Raw genomic sequence first — 18,299 nt, forward strand, 5'->3', positions numbered from 1 at the left:
CCAATGATGCTGAACATTTTTTCATATACTTATTTGCCATTTGTATTTCTTCATCTGAGAAATGTTTATTCATTTCAGATGTCCATTTTTGGATTGGGTCTTTGAATTTTGGGGGTCTTATTTTTTAAATTCTTTATATGTTTTAGACAGAAGACTGTTGTCTGAGGGGCAGTTCACTAAGATTTTATCCCAGTTTGAGGGCTTTCTTCTCACCACACTGGAGACTTCTTTTGACGTGCAGAAACTTTTTAATAAGAGGGGAACCCAGTTATTGAATCTGGGAAGTATTTCCTGTGCGGTTTGAGGCCTGTTCATGAATTCTCTACCAACTCCTATATCTTCAAGGTTTTTACTCAATTTGTCTTCCAATAGATTTAGTGTTTCTGTTTTAATATTCACATCTTTGACCCATTTAGATTTTAATTTAGTACATGGTGATAGACATGGGTCTAGCTTTAGTTTTCGGCAAATGGAGAGCCAGTTTTTTCAGCACCATTTATTAAAGAGACTGTCATTCTTCCAGTGAACCTGCTTGGCTCCTTTATCAAAGATAAGGTGGTTGAGTGTGTTCGTAGTTGTGGTTGTATCTTCTAATCTATTCCACTGATCTTCGGCTCTGTTTTGATTCCAATACCATGTTGATTTTACTACTGTTGCTTTGTAGTATAACTTCAAGTCAGGGATTGTGATGCCTCCTGCTTTGTCTTTGCTGCTTAGAATTGCCTTTGCGATTCTAGGTCTTTTCTGGTTCCAGATGAAATTTAGGAGTGATTTCTCTAGATCTATAAGGTATGTTGATGGTATTTCTATTGGGATTGCATTGAATCTGTATAAGAGTTTTGGGAGAATGGCCATCTTCACAATGTTTGTTCTTCCTATCCATGAGACCTCTTAGATCTTTGAAACAGACCCCTTTCCACCTTGAACATTGTTTCTTAACTCTTTGTGTGTGTGTGTGTGTGTGTGTGTGTGTGTGTGTGTGTGTATGTATGTGATTTGTTTGCTTGTTTTTTGTTGTTGTATTGATTTGGTACGAGTATGGAACACTTGCCAGGGAGGTGCTTGTGCCACTGAGTTTTATCCCTAGCACTCATTTCTTAACTCTTATAAAAATCCCTTCACCTCCCCTCCTATCTGGTACTTTCTAAGCTTTTTATTTTTTCTTACGGTTCTTATAAATTGATTTTCTGAATTTAAATATTTTTCTTTTTTTTTTAATTTTAGAGGAAAAATAGAAAAACACAAAACAAACCAAAACGGCGTAAGGGTACACGCAATACAGAACTACAAAACAAAACAAAAAAACATAACAGTAAGAAATTACCTGCTAGTAGAATACACACTATCTTCTTGAAAATAGTTCCTCAAATCACAGTATCAAAGAACACAAGGTGGACATTCAAACAGGGAGACTGCAAACAGCTGTGTTCAATGTTCCAAAAACATTGATAAAGTCAGCTATTTAACAACCCAAACACACTTGCTGTTATATCCGTTAGAGATCCTTTTCTTTTTTTTTTCCCTCTCTTTTTTACAACAAAATTTACACATCTTGGATTTTATTACTCCTTAGTGCTTATTACTTTCTTGGGGGGGGGGAAGAATACAGTCAAATATGGCAAAACAAAGCTGTCAGTCAATACCAAGGATAGACATAGCACATGTTGTAGAACAGAGTACAAGTTTATCAACAATGGTTATCAACGTTGTCCCTTGTTTCCTTAAAAAGAATTGTCTATCTTATTAGATATTATAAAGTTGGACAAAACAGAAGAGAACAAGACCAATAAAACTTAGGCATTGTAAACATTACAGGACTTCCAAAGAAGACAATAGTCAAAACAGAATGGGTATCTTAGTGAATCTTATTGTCTTCAAAGCAGTTGCCTATGTCTTCAAACTTGATACTATCATATAGAATGGAACAGAGTCTAATCAGTTAAAACAAGATCATGGGAGTACTACAGGACTTCAAAACAAGTTAATAGGAAATCGAAAAGAGTTACTATTTATATATCCTAATTTTTTTGAATTTTTTCTTTAATTAAGGCAAACATAAGAAGTGACTAAATAATTTTTTTTGAAACAATAAGGGGGAGATTGAGATAAAACAGGACATAACAATATAACAATAGAGGTCACAGCATGACTGTTTCAACAACCTAGTACTTCACCACCTTATAACCTGACTTAATAGTAGTTACCATAGTGTCTTTTTCCTTGAAATATTTGGATAAAACTTCATATACTCTAGCTTCAAATATTTTCGTATCAAGAAGCCCAGAATAAAGCCTTTCTAATTAATGAGTGAAAACTTTATAAGGCTTCAAGGCCACATAATGGGGAATCATGATTACCACATATTTTTATATATTTGAATCATTACTTACATTAGGGAAACTATTCGGTATTCACACATGCGAGATTGATTTATTTCACTTATGAGTATGGTCTCAAGCTGTGCCCATTTATTGATAAATATCTCAATGTGATCCTTCTTTATAGCTGAATAATACTCCATTGTATAGAAATACCACAACTTTTTTATCCATTCCTCAGTTGATGGACACTTGGGTTGTTTCCAAGATCTGGCGATTACAAATTGTGCTGCTATAAACATAGGTGCACATATATCACTGTGGTATGATGCTTTCAGTTCTTCTGGGAATATGCCTAGAAGTGGAATAGCTGGAATAAATGGGATTTCCAGTCCCAACTTTTTGAGAAATCTCCAGACAGATCTCCACAAAGGCTGTACCAGTCTACACTCCCACCAGCAGTGCAGGAGAGTTCCTTTTTCCCCACAGCCTCTCCAGCATTTGTTGTCGGTTTTCTTGATCCTGGCCATTCTTTCAGGAGTGAGATGGTATCTCAGTGTGGTTTTAATTTGCATTTCTCTAATGACCAATGATGATGAGCATTTTTTCATGTATTTATTTGCCATTTGCATTTCTTCATCTGAGAATTGTGTATTCATCTCAGATGCCCATTTTTGGATTGGATCTTTGAATTTTGGAGGTCTGAGTTTCTTTAATTCTTTATATGTTTTAGACAAGAGGCCCTTGTCTGAGAGAGAGTTCACTAAAATCTTTTCCCAGTTTGTGGGTTTTCTTTTCACTATGCTGGAGATTTCTTTTGACATGCAGAAACTTTTTAATAAGAAGTGGTCCCAGTTATTGATTCTGGGAAGTATTTCCCGTGCGGTTTGAGTCCTGTTCATGAATTCTTTACCTACTCCTATGTCTCCAAGGTTTCTACCTATTTTGTCTTCCAATAGATTTAGTGTTTCTGTTTTAATATTCAGATCTTTGACCCATTTAGATTTTAATTTAGTACATGGTGATAGACATGGGTCTAGCTTTAGTTTTCGGCAAATGGAGAGCCAGTTTTTCCAGCACCATTTATTAAAGAGACTGTCATTCTTCCAGTGAACCTGCTTGGCTCCTTTATCAAAAATAAGGTGGTTGAGTGTGTTTGTAGTTGTGGTTGTATCTTCTAATCTATTCCACTGATCTTCAGCTCTGTTTTGATTCCAATACCATGTTGATTTTACTACTGTTGCTTTGTAGTATAACTTCAAGTCAGGGATTGTGATGCCTCCTGCTTTGTCTTTGCTGCTTAGAATTGCCTTTGCGATTCTAGGTCTCTTCTGGTTCCAGATGAAATTTAGGAGTGATTTCTCTAGATCTATAAGGTATGTTGATGGTATTTCTATTGGGATTGCATTGAATCTGTATAACAGTTTTGGGAGAATGGCCATTTTCACAATGTTTGTTCTTCCTATCCATGAGCAAGGGATGTCTTTCCATTTTCTGAGATCATCTTCAATTTCCTTTTTCAGTGTATTATAATTTTCACTGTATAAGTCTTTCACTTCTTTCGTAAGAGTAATTCCTAAATATTTCATTTTTTTGCTTGCTAATGTGAATAGTCCAGTTTCTCTTATTTCCCTCTCTGTAAATTTGTTGTTCGTGTATAGGAATGCTATTGATTTCTGAGCATTGATTTTGTATCCAGCCACATTACTGAATTTATTTATTGTATCTAAGAGTATTTCAATGGAGTTTAGGGGGTCTTCTATGTAGAGTATCATGTCATCTGCAAACAATGATAATTTAACTTCTTCTTTTCCTATCTTTACCCCTTTTATTTCTCTTTCTTGCCTAATTGCTCTGGCTAGTACTTCCAGTACTATATTAAATAGGAGTGGTGATAAAGGACATCCTTGTCTTGTGCCCGATTTTAAAGTAAAGGCTTTCAATTTTTGGCCATTTAGTATGATGCTGGCTGTTGGTTTGTCATAAATGGCCTTTATTATATTGAGGTAAAGACCATTTATTCCAATTTTCTGTAAAGTTCTTATCATGAATAAGTGTTTTACCTTATTGAAGGCTTTTTCTGCATCTATAGAGATGATCATGTGATTCTTATTTTTGGCTTTATTGATATGGTGGATTACATTTATTGATTTGCGTATGTTGAGCCATCCTTGCATTCCTGGGATGAATCCCACTTGGTCATGGTGTATAATCTTCTTGATGATTTGCTGGATCCTATTTGCCAATATTTTATTGAGGATTTTTGCATCTGTGTTCATTAGGGAGATCGGTCTATAGTTCTCTTTTATAGTTGGGTCTTTCTCAGGTTTTGGTACTAGAGTAATATTTGCTTCCAAGAATGACCTAGGAAGGATTGCTTCCCTTTCAATTTCATTGAATAGTTTGAGGAGTGTCGGCATTAGGTCTTCTTTGTATTTCTTGTAGAATTCTGCAGTGAATCCATCTGGGCCTGGGCTCTTCTTGGTGGGTAAGGACTTATTACATTTTCAATTTCATTAGCAGAGATTGGGTAATTCAACAGTTTTACATCCTCTTGATCTAGCTTTGGTACTTCATATGCTTCTAAGAATCTGTCTATTTCTTCTGTGTTATCAAACTTTTGAGAGTAGAGGTTTTCGAAATAGGTGTTGATGATCCTCTGTATTTCTATTGGGTCTGTAGTGATTTCTCCTTTTTCATTTCTTATTGCATGAATTTGAGCTTTTTCTTTCCTTTTTTTAATAAGGTTGGCTAGGGGCTTATCGATTTTATTTATTCTTTCAAAGAACCAACTCTTTGATTTGTTAATTCTTTGGATTGTTTTCTTAGTCTCTATTGCATTGATTTCTGCTCTGATTTTTATAATTTCCTCTCTTCTTTTGGCTTTGGGCTTGACTTGCTCTTCTTTTTCTAGCTGTTAGAGGTGTAGCATCAAGTTATTTATTTGTATTCGTTCTGTTTTCCTGATGTGGGAACTCAGTGCAATAAATTTTCCTCTCAGAACGGCTTTCATTGCATCCCACAGATTCCGGTAAGTTGTATCTGCATTTTCATTTTCTTTTAGGTATTGTTTAATTTCTTCTTTAATTTCTTCTGTGACACACTGATTACTCAAGAGTGTGTTATTTAGTTTCCATGTGTTTGCGGAATTTTTGCAGTATCCTTTGTCATTAATTTCTAATTTCAGAGCGCTATGATCCGATAATATGCAAGGGTTGATTCCAACTCTTTTGCATTTGCTTAAATATGTTCTGTGAGCTAATATATGGTCTATTTTAGAAAATGATCCATGTACTGCTGAGAAGAATGTGTATTCTGATGTTGTTGGGTGGAACATTCTGTATATGTCTATCAAACCCATTTGTTCACAGGTGTGATTCAGTTCTGTTATTTCTTTGCTCATTTTCTGTCTGGTTGATCTGTCCCTTGGTGTCAGTGGTGTATTAAGGTCTCCTGTTACAATTGTGTTACTGATAATTTGAGTTTTCATTTCTGTTAATAATTGTTTTATATAACTGGGTGCTCTGGAGTTTGGTGCGTATATATTTAAGATAGTTATCTCTTCCTCTTGGAGTTTTCCCCTTACGAGTATGTAGTGACCTTCTTTGTCCTTTATGGTCATTGTTGGTTTAAAGTTCACGTGGTCTGCAAACAGAATGGCTACTCCTGCCTTTTTCTGGATTCCTGCTGCATGAAGAATTGTTTTCCATCCTTTGACTTTCAGTCTGTGAGTATCCTTCTGGGTTAGATGGGTTTCCTGTAAACAGCATATGGTTGGATTTTGTTTCTTGATCCATTCTGCTAGTCTGTTTCTTTTGATTGGTGCATTGAGACCATTTACATTAATGGTTATTACTGTTAAATGCTGGTTAATTGTAGGAATGTTATCTCTCTGCTGTTGCATCTTTATCTTTCTGTTCTGTTTAATTATTTGCTTTGCTTAGTGGTTTTTTCCTTTGTGTATCTAAACTGTCTTTCAATATTTTTTGCAGGGTTGGTTTGGTGTTCATGAAGTTCTTCAGCTGTTCTTTGTCATGGAAGTATCGTATTGCACCATCTATTTTGAATGATAGTTTTGCAGGATCTATCAGTCTCGGTTGGAAATCATTTTGCTTTAGGATCTGGAATACTTCACTCCATGCTCTTCTTGACTTTATCGTTTGTGCTGAGAAGTCTGCTGTGATTATGATAGGTTTTCCTTTATAAGTGATCTGTCTTTTCTCTCTGACAGCTTTTAATAATCTATTCTTGTGTTGGATTTCTGGGATGGTGATTATTATATGTCTGGGTGTAGTTTTATTTTGGTTATGACTGTTTGGAGTTCTATATGCTTCACTGATCCTGATGTCAGTTTCTGATCTCATGCTTGGGAAATTTTCAGCTATTACTTCTCTAAATATCCTCCTGACATCCTTCATGTTGTCTCCCTCTCTTTCATTAATCCCTATCATTCTTATGTTATTCTTCTTTGCATCGTCTTGCAGTTGTTGAATTGTTGTTTCCTGATTCCTTGTTATTTTCAAAAGATCTTTCCTTTCCTGTTCACTAGCTGCAATCCTGTCTTCAAGGTCTGAAATTCTATCTTCACTTTCATTAAGGCGGTTTTTACAACTTTTAGTGGAGTTTTTTATTTCCTGTATATCTCTGTGCATCTGCATTATGTATTCTGTTTGTTTCTTATATTGCTCGTCTAGGAATTCTATCTTTTTGTTTAGTTCCTCCAATTTTTTATCTGTGTTTTCTTTAGATATATTTAGAATCTCTTTCATTTCTTTTATCATTTCTTCTTTTATCTGGGAGATTATTTCGAATTTGAATTTCTTTAAAGCTTCCTGGAGTTGTTTGTCAATTTCAGTGGCTATTGTGTCCGATATATGAGGTGGATGGGATATATTTTCTTCTATATACATCGCTCCTAGGGTTTCTTGAGATGGGCTGGAGGTTTGAGGTTGTAATTTGGTCTTTCGTTTTGTCATTTTCCTATATTTCTGTGTTTCAAGTGTTATTTGAAAGCTTCCTCAGGATCTGTTGAAAATCCCCTTCTATGTTTGGAGCTACTGAGACTCTGGCGCCGCGCTACCCCAAGCCATTAGGCCTACAGAACCAGTGGCCCTCCTCTGCCTGCTCAAAACTCCGCAGTTCCAGACAAGCTGGGCCTCAGGGACACTGTGCACCCACCTGCCCCTTGGAAGCTCCACAGTTCTTCAATCACAGCCGGGTTAGCGTACTCACCACAGGCCGCAGTGCTTCAGGAACCTGTGGACCCTCCCTGGTTGCAGAGATATCCACAGTCCTCCAGACACATGGAGAGGCCGATGCAGGCACCCCAAATCTGCCCAGCTCCTCCTCTGCAGACCAATGGCCAGGCGCGGCAGCTAAACAGGCTGGGCTAGGCTGGTAGTGTGGGCCAGCCCACCTATCGGGAGCTCAGCAGGTCTCCAAATGAAGCCGGGAATGGGGAGGCTGATGTGGAAGCCTCAAACCCACCTCTCCCCTTCACTGAACCTGGAAGCCTGAGGGAACTCCAGCAGTCTGGGCGCAGACATCCAGAGTCCTCCAGACACGCAGAGAGGCCAGTGAGGGCACCCCAGATCTGCCCAGCTCCTCCTCTGCAGACCTATGGCCAGGCGTGGCAGCTAAACAGGCTGGGCTAGGCTGGTAGTGTGGGCCAGCCCACCTATGGGGAGCTCAGCAGGTCTCCAAATGAAGCCGGGAATGGGGAGGCTGATGTGGAAGCCTCAAACCCACCTCTCTCCTTCACTGCACCTGGAAGCCTGAGGGAACTCCAGCAGTCTGGGCGCAGATATCCAGAGTCCTCCAGACACGCAGAGAGGCCAGTGAGGGCACCCCAGATCTGCTAAATATTTTTCTTGATCAGGGACTTTGATATTTGATCTTATATATGTAACAAAATGCTCATAAAACACTGTAATTCAAATTTTGGTCTGTGTTTTACCTCCTGTCTAAAACAACCTATATTACTCTTCTCCATTTCATTAAGAAGTTTCACCACTCAGGCAGTCCCTAGCATTAACATTCTAAATTCCTTTTGAACCATAGTTCCCTTACACTCAAAACTTCACATCCAAAATTCATCAAGTTTTATCAGGCAACAGAGTTTTACTCTTTCTTGATACTTTCACCACTGAAACACTAGTCTCACACACCACAGTCTCCTTTTTCAGCTTATGCTGTACCTACTTAGCTTACAGTTTACAATTCTGAGTAGTATTTGTATGAAAGCAGTTTAGAGTCAATCATCTAGGTTTTAATTAGTGATATAATGGAGGGTTACAGTCTCCAAGGAGCTAGGCTAGAGATGGGGGCGACATGGTCTGTGTCCTCACAGGCAGAATATGTGGATTCGACACTGGTTACCCAGTAATTCTTCCTTTGCAGTCTTACAGTAAGACTGTATAAGAAATATCTCAGATATATTCCAGACGAAATTTACCAAAAAATTTCTAAGAAATCCGGTTGCAATCTTATTTCTTTTTTTCTTGCAATTTGAATTATTATCTGACCCCAAAATTTTATAAAAGGAAAATTATCTTTACATAGTATCTTTACATAGCTTTTCCATTATTAAATGTTTTCAAGTTCAGGTTTAAATATTTGGTTCCATTAACACAATGTATTTTCAATTGATCAAATTAACTCTGCTACAAAGTTGGTTGCATTTTTTTGATAAAAACAACAATTTTCCTTTAGGATATAATTTCTTCAGAAAAACACTAAAATGTGCTAGTTTATGTTTGCAATGAGATATATAAATAAAACTGTACACTTAAAATGGGTTAGATAAAAATATTAAACCATAAATACTTGATCAGTAACATCCCTACACATCTGACCAGAAAAAGCCTTTATACTTTCACTGACATAATCATTGAAACATAAAATAAATTTACATCGTTTACAAACTATTTTTTATATCATGGTAGTTTTTGTAATCTTGAATGCCAAAGCATTATCAGAATTAGAGGCTTTTTTAAAAGGAGGGTGAAGGATTAATCACCTCAAGGAGACATTTGAACAACAAATTGTTTAAATTCTTCACAGTGCCCTCTGTGCTTTGGTCCCAGTGACACAAGACTGACGTTACACTGAAGTAGTCCATTCATCGCTTTTGCATTTTCTGATTTATTTATTTATTTTATATCAGTGTATGTTTTTGATACAGAATAGTTGCACTCATCTTAGGGAGCTGGTACTCTCGATCAAAGGACTCCCCGCTTTGGTCCTGCCTTCTGCCTCCTTCCCAAACTTCCTTTCCTTTTCCACAGAGTCTAGCTCCTTGTGTATGACAATCTCTATTTCACTTTGCTTTTTAAATTGTTAAACTTTGGATCTCTTACATTAGTGAAACCCTGTAATGCTTAATTTTTGTCTGGTTCATTTATTGTAGCGTGATGGACTCAAACCTTTTGATTTTTGTAGAGATAAATGTAATCTCCGGTGTAGGCTTTATCCTCACTTCCGGCGGGGTTGATGGTCGGCCTTCTTTTCTGAAGGACAGCTTGTCTGTTCTGGGAGTCTGGACAGTCATGCTTTCATGATAACTGTATACTGGACACTTCTTCACAATATTAAGGAAAAGCTTAAAGTTAGTTTGCCTGGTTGATAATGCAAGAGTATTTTAGTTTCCTATTTCTGACTGAAGGTGTTACAGCTGTCTCACAGGTACAGTATATAATGAGACCTATTGTGATTTTCTCACAATTTTGAACACTTTAATAAAGCATCTCTGTATAAAAAATAACGGAAAAACAGAAGTGGTTAGCAAAAAGTATAATATTTTAAGTTAACTAAATAGTTTAATTAATAAAATAGTTTAATGTATTTTTCTACTTTCCAGGTGCCTAAAATGAAGCATAAAAAATAATAAAAACTTTTCTTGTCTGAAATCTCATAGAGATACATCAATGAGATTCTTCTGAGATTTATTTTTTCTGACTCTTCTTTATCTATATTTCTTGGGTGATTAAAGTATGTCTTCCTACTGTTTACTGAAAGATCATTAAGTAACTGGATTTTGTAATCCAAAATAAAGTACAGTGATTTGTTTTAATGAAACTTTCAAATCTGCAATGTTTCACATTTGTTTATTTAATACATACTTATATGTCTTGCTATGCACATAATTTGCTTTTATATTCTATTGAAATATTTCACTAATTGCTGTGAACCAACGTGACATATTTTGATCAGGAAAAAATGTATCTGGGAAGTAAACAGTTTCTTCTTTCAATGAAGTTTAAAGTTCTATGTTTCCATTACTTCTACTTCAAAGAATAATAGTAAATAGAGTAAATCCTTGCACTTTCTCATCATACATGCAGCCAAAAGAAGATGTATCTAGAAGAAAATTCTGTGGAAGGCTGAGAAATGTGTCTGGTGAGAGGATGAAAGACAACATCCTTTACTTCCATTTCTAAAACATGCATTTCTAAATGCTGCTGGAGGGTAAAATATATCTCCCATGGAGCATAACACAATTCTCCCCACCCTATTTATTTTGGTAATCTATTGCACCATAGGCTTTTTTCAGAATGCAAGCATTTTTAAATTCACTATTTCACTAACCTAAAATTTGAATAAACCAGCAATGTGCTAAGACTCATCAAAGGATGAATAAGTATAAATTTGAGTTTTTCCATAAGCAAGAAGTATAAAAATGGATATAGTGTAATTTTGGCAAAGCTACTAACAATGTTTCACTTTTCTATAATATAAATCAGTCAAAATATTGTTGTTTTCATCATATTTGATTATTCTCAAATGAGAAATAATTTTTGTTTCTAATAGTCACAATTTACTAATGAACAATTATGGGTTTTAAAGGGAAGTATTAAAGAGTGTTGCTGAGGATTTAACTCAGCAGCACAAGTATTTGCTAGCTGGTACCAAAAAAAAAAAAAGAGTATTATTTTGAATTCTGTTTTTGTTTGTTTGTAAGTACATTTCATCATTATGATAAGGATCATCAAAAATGTGAAAATAATTTGTAACTCTTGGAAGAAGAAAAATCTCAGTTTGGAGAAAAGCTGTCCCTCTAAAATTGTGGAAAAGTAACTGAATTCAAAGTCAAAACCAAGATCTACTTACCAACAGCAAAAGTTTCTAGAGCCATAAAATGAGAAATTTGACTTTCAACAGTAAAATAGGTAAGTGTCAGTCCTTGAAAAAAAATAAAATAAGAATTGAAATTTTAGGAAAAAGAATATTGATATAGGTAAGACATCGTATCAATAATATAAAAGTAAAATCACTGGAGAAGAAATAAATGCAGCCAAAATACAACTATTATTTTCTTATTTATAATTGATCTGATGCACATGATTTTATTTATGTTTGTAGTAGCAAAAGTGTTAGGCAGTAATGCCACATAAAATAAAGAAAATTGGGGCTGGGGATTTAGCTCAGCGGCATAAGTGCCTGCCTTGCAAGCAGGCAGTTGTGAGTTTGATCCCTGGTACCAATAAAAAAAGGAAAAAGACAAAGAAAGAAAGAAAGAAAGAAAGAAAGAAAGAAAGAAAGAAAGAAAAAGAAAGAGAGAAAGAAAGAAAATTAAGGACAGCAGTAAGTGATTTGAACAGCAATGTGAATGTGCTGTCATGTGAAATGTACTCTGCATGTGAAATCCAACAGTATACTCTGAAGGTGACAATAAACTTAGATCATTAGAAATTCTTCCATAAAAATTTTTAAAGAATTGAAAAGATATATAGTATGAGAAAGAGTGTGATTAAATTAAATTGTGACATCAACAGACCAAATAGAAAATGTCTCACAGGGACAAGAATATTCTGATCGTGAAACTAAAATATTTTCAAGGGAAAGATAAGTTTATCAGTTAAGAAAGAAAGTACTAGGCTTTGGAGGTCATGTTTCCAGAATCTTCCCCAGAGTTTCAGAGGCACGTATCTGACTAAAGTACCCGAGACAGAATGGAATTCAGTGGTAGAAGAGAAAAGTAAGTTTACTCCAACTTTTCAAACCAGATTGTTAGAATCTGGGCAAAGGGAAAGATAGTTGATATCATAAGATAGAGATAAGACAGTGAGGGCATTACAACTGGAATAACAAATAATATTTATGTGCTTAAAGAAACAATACAGAAGAGAAAAGATAACAGAACAAAACCACCTTTATCATACGCATAAGAGTTAATAAAATTTCTGAGTGGATGGCTTATACAAGTGAAACCAGGATGAGATTTAGAGTTTAGTTAAAGGAAAGAAACAGAAACCAGTGGTTGCCGAGACTAGTGGGTGTTGAAAATCTCGGTCATTTGTGTAAGCACTTTTCTGATTGCTTTCCGTCCTTGGGGGAGTAGTAAGACTGCATTTGGAGTGAGGGTTTGAGTGGAATGATTGGGCGTTTGCTGAGAGAGGAAAAGTACGTGAAGTCAAATTTTACAGGACACAGAAAATAATAAACTAGAGAAATACAGCGTGATAGGCAGGCAACATTAGCTTTTATACTCAGCACTTAATTTAACTGCCTCATGTTAGCCAAAAGCCCCTCCTAGCAGAATAATTTTTATTTTAGGTTTAAGGTCAGCTAACACTTTTGTTTTATCTTTCATTCCATTTCCCAATCAAGCTCCATGCCCATGTTTAAAATCTGTTGTCTTGCCTCTTAGGGGTGAGGAGGGCAGAAGTCTCTACTTCAGACCCCTAAGAAGCTGCTGTGCTTGTCAGGCTAATAATCTTTCTGCCTCCACTGGTCATCTCTTGATCTTAAATCTACTTAACCATGTGGTGCTGAAACCCAGGAGGCCACTTTGAAGAGACCCATCTATAAGGCAGCCTTAACATAAGACCAGATAAGGCCAATGAACAGAAAATCTTCTTAACAGTGAGAAATAATAAAAAGCAATGATTAATCAATAATGCCTTCAGGACAAGGGTGAATATAAAAAAGCATGAAAGCTGTCAAAATCAAGATAGCATCACTTGTGTCCAACCTGACCAAAAGATGAACAGAGCCTAGAGATTATAAGAAATCGTTCTTACCCAGAAGTGACTAAATGTAATTATTACAAAGATAAATTTTATTTGGGTTTGACTTTTAAACTCTTCTTTGTAAAAATGATTACTAATGATTTCTAAATAATTTTTTGGTTCAGTTTGTACAACTATGTTCTCCAAATTATTTCATCAATAATACTACAATTCTCCATGAAAGACCTTAGACCAGCATCTAAACCTACTACAAATGCTCATTTGGATCTAATTGTCTAACTCTAAATTCAAATCTAAGCTCAGGATCACTCTACTTCTGATAATCAGCAAACTCAAAAAAGGCTCCTATGTTGACATTCAGTTTGAGGTGATTAAAAATGTGACCATTTCATTCTTGTAAATGATTTGACTTCACTAATTCATAAAAGTTATGGAGATGAAAGAGTTACATTTATCAGCACCCAAACTTGTTTGATGACGCCCTTCTGCATGGCACCTTCTTGATAATTATAAAACACTGCACTAATGGGGAATAAAAACAGCACCAGCTAAAGTAAAAACAAAGAGCACTTTTTCCTCCCCTGAGCTAAGGGGACAAACAGATTGTCCCCAGTTCTGGAAATGGGACCAATCTTCCCAAATCCAATATCCTTCTGACTTTTCCTTTCCTGCTTTGCTGAGATTTTCTGGTCACAACTGACTAGGCCCTAGTTCTAAAGCTTTGGTAACTTCTATCCCCAAAACAGAACCAAGGTTTGTCTGAAGGTAGCAGGCAAACACGTCTTTTAGTCTTTTGGATATGGGAACAACTTATTTCATTTTCAGAAGCATACAGGACTTTAAGTCCCTCATCTGTCTCCTATGGAAGTTAATGGCCTCATCTTTAAGCCACCCTCTACCAAGCCACTGCCCTACACCTCAAAAATAACCATCTTCACCCATTCCTTTGTAGTACTCCCTAGCCCATCCCAACCCATCAGTGGGATGAGATACACTTTCAAAACTACATTCCATCATTACAATCCAGAGCTCCCAGACATAGCTACTGTTCTTCTTAGCCCACCCCGCTCCTCAACTCAGATCACACCAAAAGTATCTCACTTTTCACTGCAACAAGTTAATCCCAAAACATGTGGGACACTAGGAACCTATCAGTTCTCATCACACTACTATCAAAGAACCCATCTCAAAGACCCAATCTCCGATCCCAGGAAGATACAATACCCCTTACACAGGCCCTATAGGGTCTCCAAATCATTATTCCAAACCCCTCTTCAGCATACTTTTTAAAACCTCCAGTTCCTATAATACTCTTAAATACAAACAAAAGAAAAAAATATTATTGTTTTCTAGCCCAGGACCTACACATAATAAATGGAACCTCCCTACACATCACCTTCCTAGTACTGCCATATACCTCTCAGATTACATTTGTTGACCTCAGAGACACTTTTATTTACTTTTCTTCTTGATCCAAATTCTTTTAGCTTTACCTGGATGGGTTTTGAAACCAAAAACTTTCAGTGACTCATTTATATTGTCCTTCCACAGAGATTTTGCAATAGCCCACTCCTTTTTTGACAAACAGCAACCAAAGAGCTTATGTCTGTTTCCATAAACTACAGTTGCTTTTCCCAGTACCTTTTACTGTGAAAGTATTTTCAGAATATATTCATAACAGATACTGTTTAGATACACATGTTCCTAGCAATAAAGAAATTCTACGCATCCCTAGGAAAGAGGGATTTCTTTCAGATTGAGGTCACAGCTTTGAACTTCAGATCACCCCTATTCATAAAAGAGTCACACAAGACCACAAAACCCTCATTTCTTGGAACTCCTTACCTCAAACAGAATCAGATTTTCTTTCCTTTTAGTGGTTATTTAATTACTTTTAGTTATGGGTCTCAGACTTAGGTCCCAGAGATGAATGCAGGCATGCGATTACCTCTGCAGGCCCCCGTCACTCCCTCTCCTCTCTTTTCTGTCTCCTGCTGTCCAATAATTAAAATCAGCCCTCACTTCCACGTTGGCATTCAATCTTCCAAAGCCAATGTACCTATCAATCTATATATAAACACCAAAAGAGATTGTCTTTTGAACTCTTAACTTCTTAACACAAAATTGGAAGCCACAGCCTATTTCACCAGAGTTCCACAAGAAGGGCCTCAGGAGGCAGTGCTCTCTCATATTTTAAAGCAGTGTCTCTCCTAATTATGGAAAGCTTTAGGCTTATTTTTCTATTCCAACATTTTAAAGTCTAACCTTTCATTCCTTTCACCTATACTAACTCACCACACTCGTGCTGCAAACCCAAAAGTCATGCAAAAATCCCTTTTCTATTGCCCTCCTACATATCCACGCCATCTCCAATGCACTCCATCTGCTCAAACCATTCAAACTAATGTATGGACCTTCCGTCATTCTTGATAACATTCACCCAAAAGGCCTTCTTAAATTACTACCCACTGCTGCTCATCCTAACTCATCAACCCTCTGCACAACTTCGCTAAAATTTAACTCCTGAATCCTTGATAACCATTTCATTCCATTATGAATCCTGTCAGGAAACAGGGTCTCTCTCAAACTCCGGAACCCAAAACTAACAAAATGACTGGGTGCCTTTGCAGTTATCTTTATCATGCCAACAACTACAAAACTCTTGGGTTTCTTGAGGGCTTTCCCTCTTCAATCCATTTGTCCAGACTAAAGCTTTTTTTCTAAAAAGAAAAGAAAAAAAGAGAAAATGCCCAATTTCACACCTTCCCTATAAGTACAAATCCCAATTTCAACTTCTGACTTCTAAATCCCTATGCCTCATGGTTATCCCAATAGGAACTTATCAGCATGTTCAGAGCAACAAATTGAGCCAACCAATGACTAATCTTTTGCTATGCTATTAATCCTTAAAAGTGATCAACTGGAGAGTTCAAATATTTTTCTCCTGATAACTTCTTATGCTGAACCCAGGTCAGCCTGTACCCCTGCCTCTCAATGTATCCACTCTGAAATTTATCATGACCTATGAAAGCTTCATAACTCTGTCTTCTTTTTCTTGATAATGTAAGTCCCTATAAAATATTTACTTCTAGCACAACTCCCTCAATCTCACCTTCAGCAAATCCCTCTTTAGTCCTAAACTGCTAGCTGTGCCTGTGACTATCATCTTCAATTTCCAGGGTAATTCCCATCCCAAATCATCCTGATAAAATACCTATACAAAACTACCTCTAGAAAAGAATTTAAACCCAGCCTTCAATGATCAAGTCAGTGCCCTCCTTAAATCATGCACAATATCCCTTGAAAGACTGGACACCAAAATCATTCAGACATATGTCACTAAATTCCCGATATTTTCCACTGCCCACCTGATTATTGGTCTCATAAAGCTTGGTACTTTCTTCTTATATCAAGTTCCTTTTACATTTACCATGAGCCAATCCTTGACCATTCTTTCATGGACAAGATTTCTTAATGAAACAAAGCCACCACTATCCATAGTCCCAAGTCTACCATCTCACCTTATGACTCTTCTTCTGAGACAAATGAACAGTCCACTCAACCCCTGCTGTCCTGTGGACCACTCACAATCTCTCTCTTTTTTTTTTTTTTTTTTACTTAAGAGGAAAAAAGAGAAAAACACAAAACAAACCAAAGCGGTGTAAGGGTACACGTAATACAGAACTACAAAAAAACAAAAAAAAAAAAAAACAAAACAAACAAAAAAAAACATAACAGTAAGAAATCACCTATTAGTATATTACATATTATCATCTTGAAAATAGTTCCTCAAATCACAGTATCAAAGAATACAAGGTGGACATTCAAACAGGTAGACTGCAAACAGCTGTGTTCAATGATCCAAAAACATTGATACAGTCAGCTATTTAACACCCCTAAACACACTTGCTGTTATATCCGTTAGAGCTCTTTTTCTTTTTTTTTTCCCCCTCTCTTTTTTACAACAAAATTCACGCACTTTGGATTTCATTACTCCTTAGTGCTTATTACTTTTTTTTGGGGGGGAGAATACAGTCAAATATGGCAAAACAAAGCTGTCAGTCAATACCAAGGATAGACATAGCACATGATGTAGAACAGAGTACAAGTTTATCAACAATGGTTATCAACGTTGTCCCTTGTTTCCTTAAAAAGAATTGTCTATCTTATTAGATATTATAAAGTTGGACAAAACAGTAGAGAACAAGACCAATAAAACTTAGGCATTGTAAATATTACAGGACTTCCAAAGGAGACAATAGTCAAACCAGAATGGGTATCTTAGTGAATCTTATTGTCTTCAAAGTAGTTGCCTATGTCTTCAAACTTGATACTACCATATAGAATGGAACAGAGTCTAATCAGTCAAAACAAGATCGTGGGAGTACTACAGGACTTCAAAACAAGTTAATAGGAAATCAAAAAGAGTTACTATTTATATATCCTAATTTTTTGAATTTTTTCTTTAATTAAGACAAACATAAGCAATGACTAAATAATTTTTTTTGAAACAATAAGGGGGAGATTGAGATAAAACAGGACATAACAATATAACAATAGAGGTCACAGCATGACTGTTTCAACAACCTAGTACTTCACCACCATATAACCTGACTTAATAGTAGTTACCATAGTGTCTTTTTCCTTGAAATATTTGGATAAAACTTCATATACTCTAGCTTCAAATATTTTCATATCAAGAAGCCCAGAATAAAGCCTTTCTAATTAATGAGTGAAAACTTTATAAGGCTCCAAGGCCACCTAATGGGGAATCATGATTACCACATATTTTTATATATTTGAATCATTACTTACATTAGGGAAACTATTCGGTATTCACACATGCGAGATTGATTTATTTCACTTATGAGTATGGTCTCAAGCTGCGCACATTTATTGATAAATATCTCAATGTGATCCTTCTTTATAGCTGAATAATACTCCATTGTATAGAAATACCACAACTTTTTTATCCATTCCTCAGTTGATGGACACTTGGGTTGTTTCCAAG

The sequence above is a fragment of the Cavia porcellus genome, unplaced genomic scaffold, assembly GCF_034190915.1.
Source record: "Cavia porcellus strain 051 isolate PalLab524CR breed Dunkin Hartley unplaced genomic scaffold, mCavPor4.1 scaffold_16, whole genome shotgun sequence".
Taxonomy (NCBI): Eukaryota; Metazoa; Chordata; class Mammalia; order Rodentia; family Caviidae; genus Cavia; species Cavia porcellus.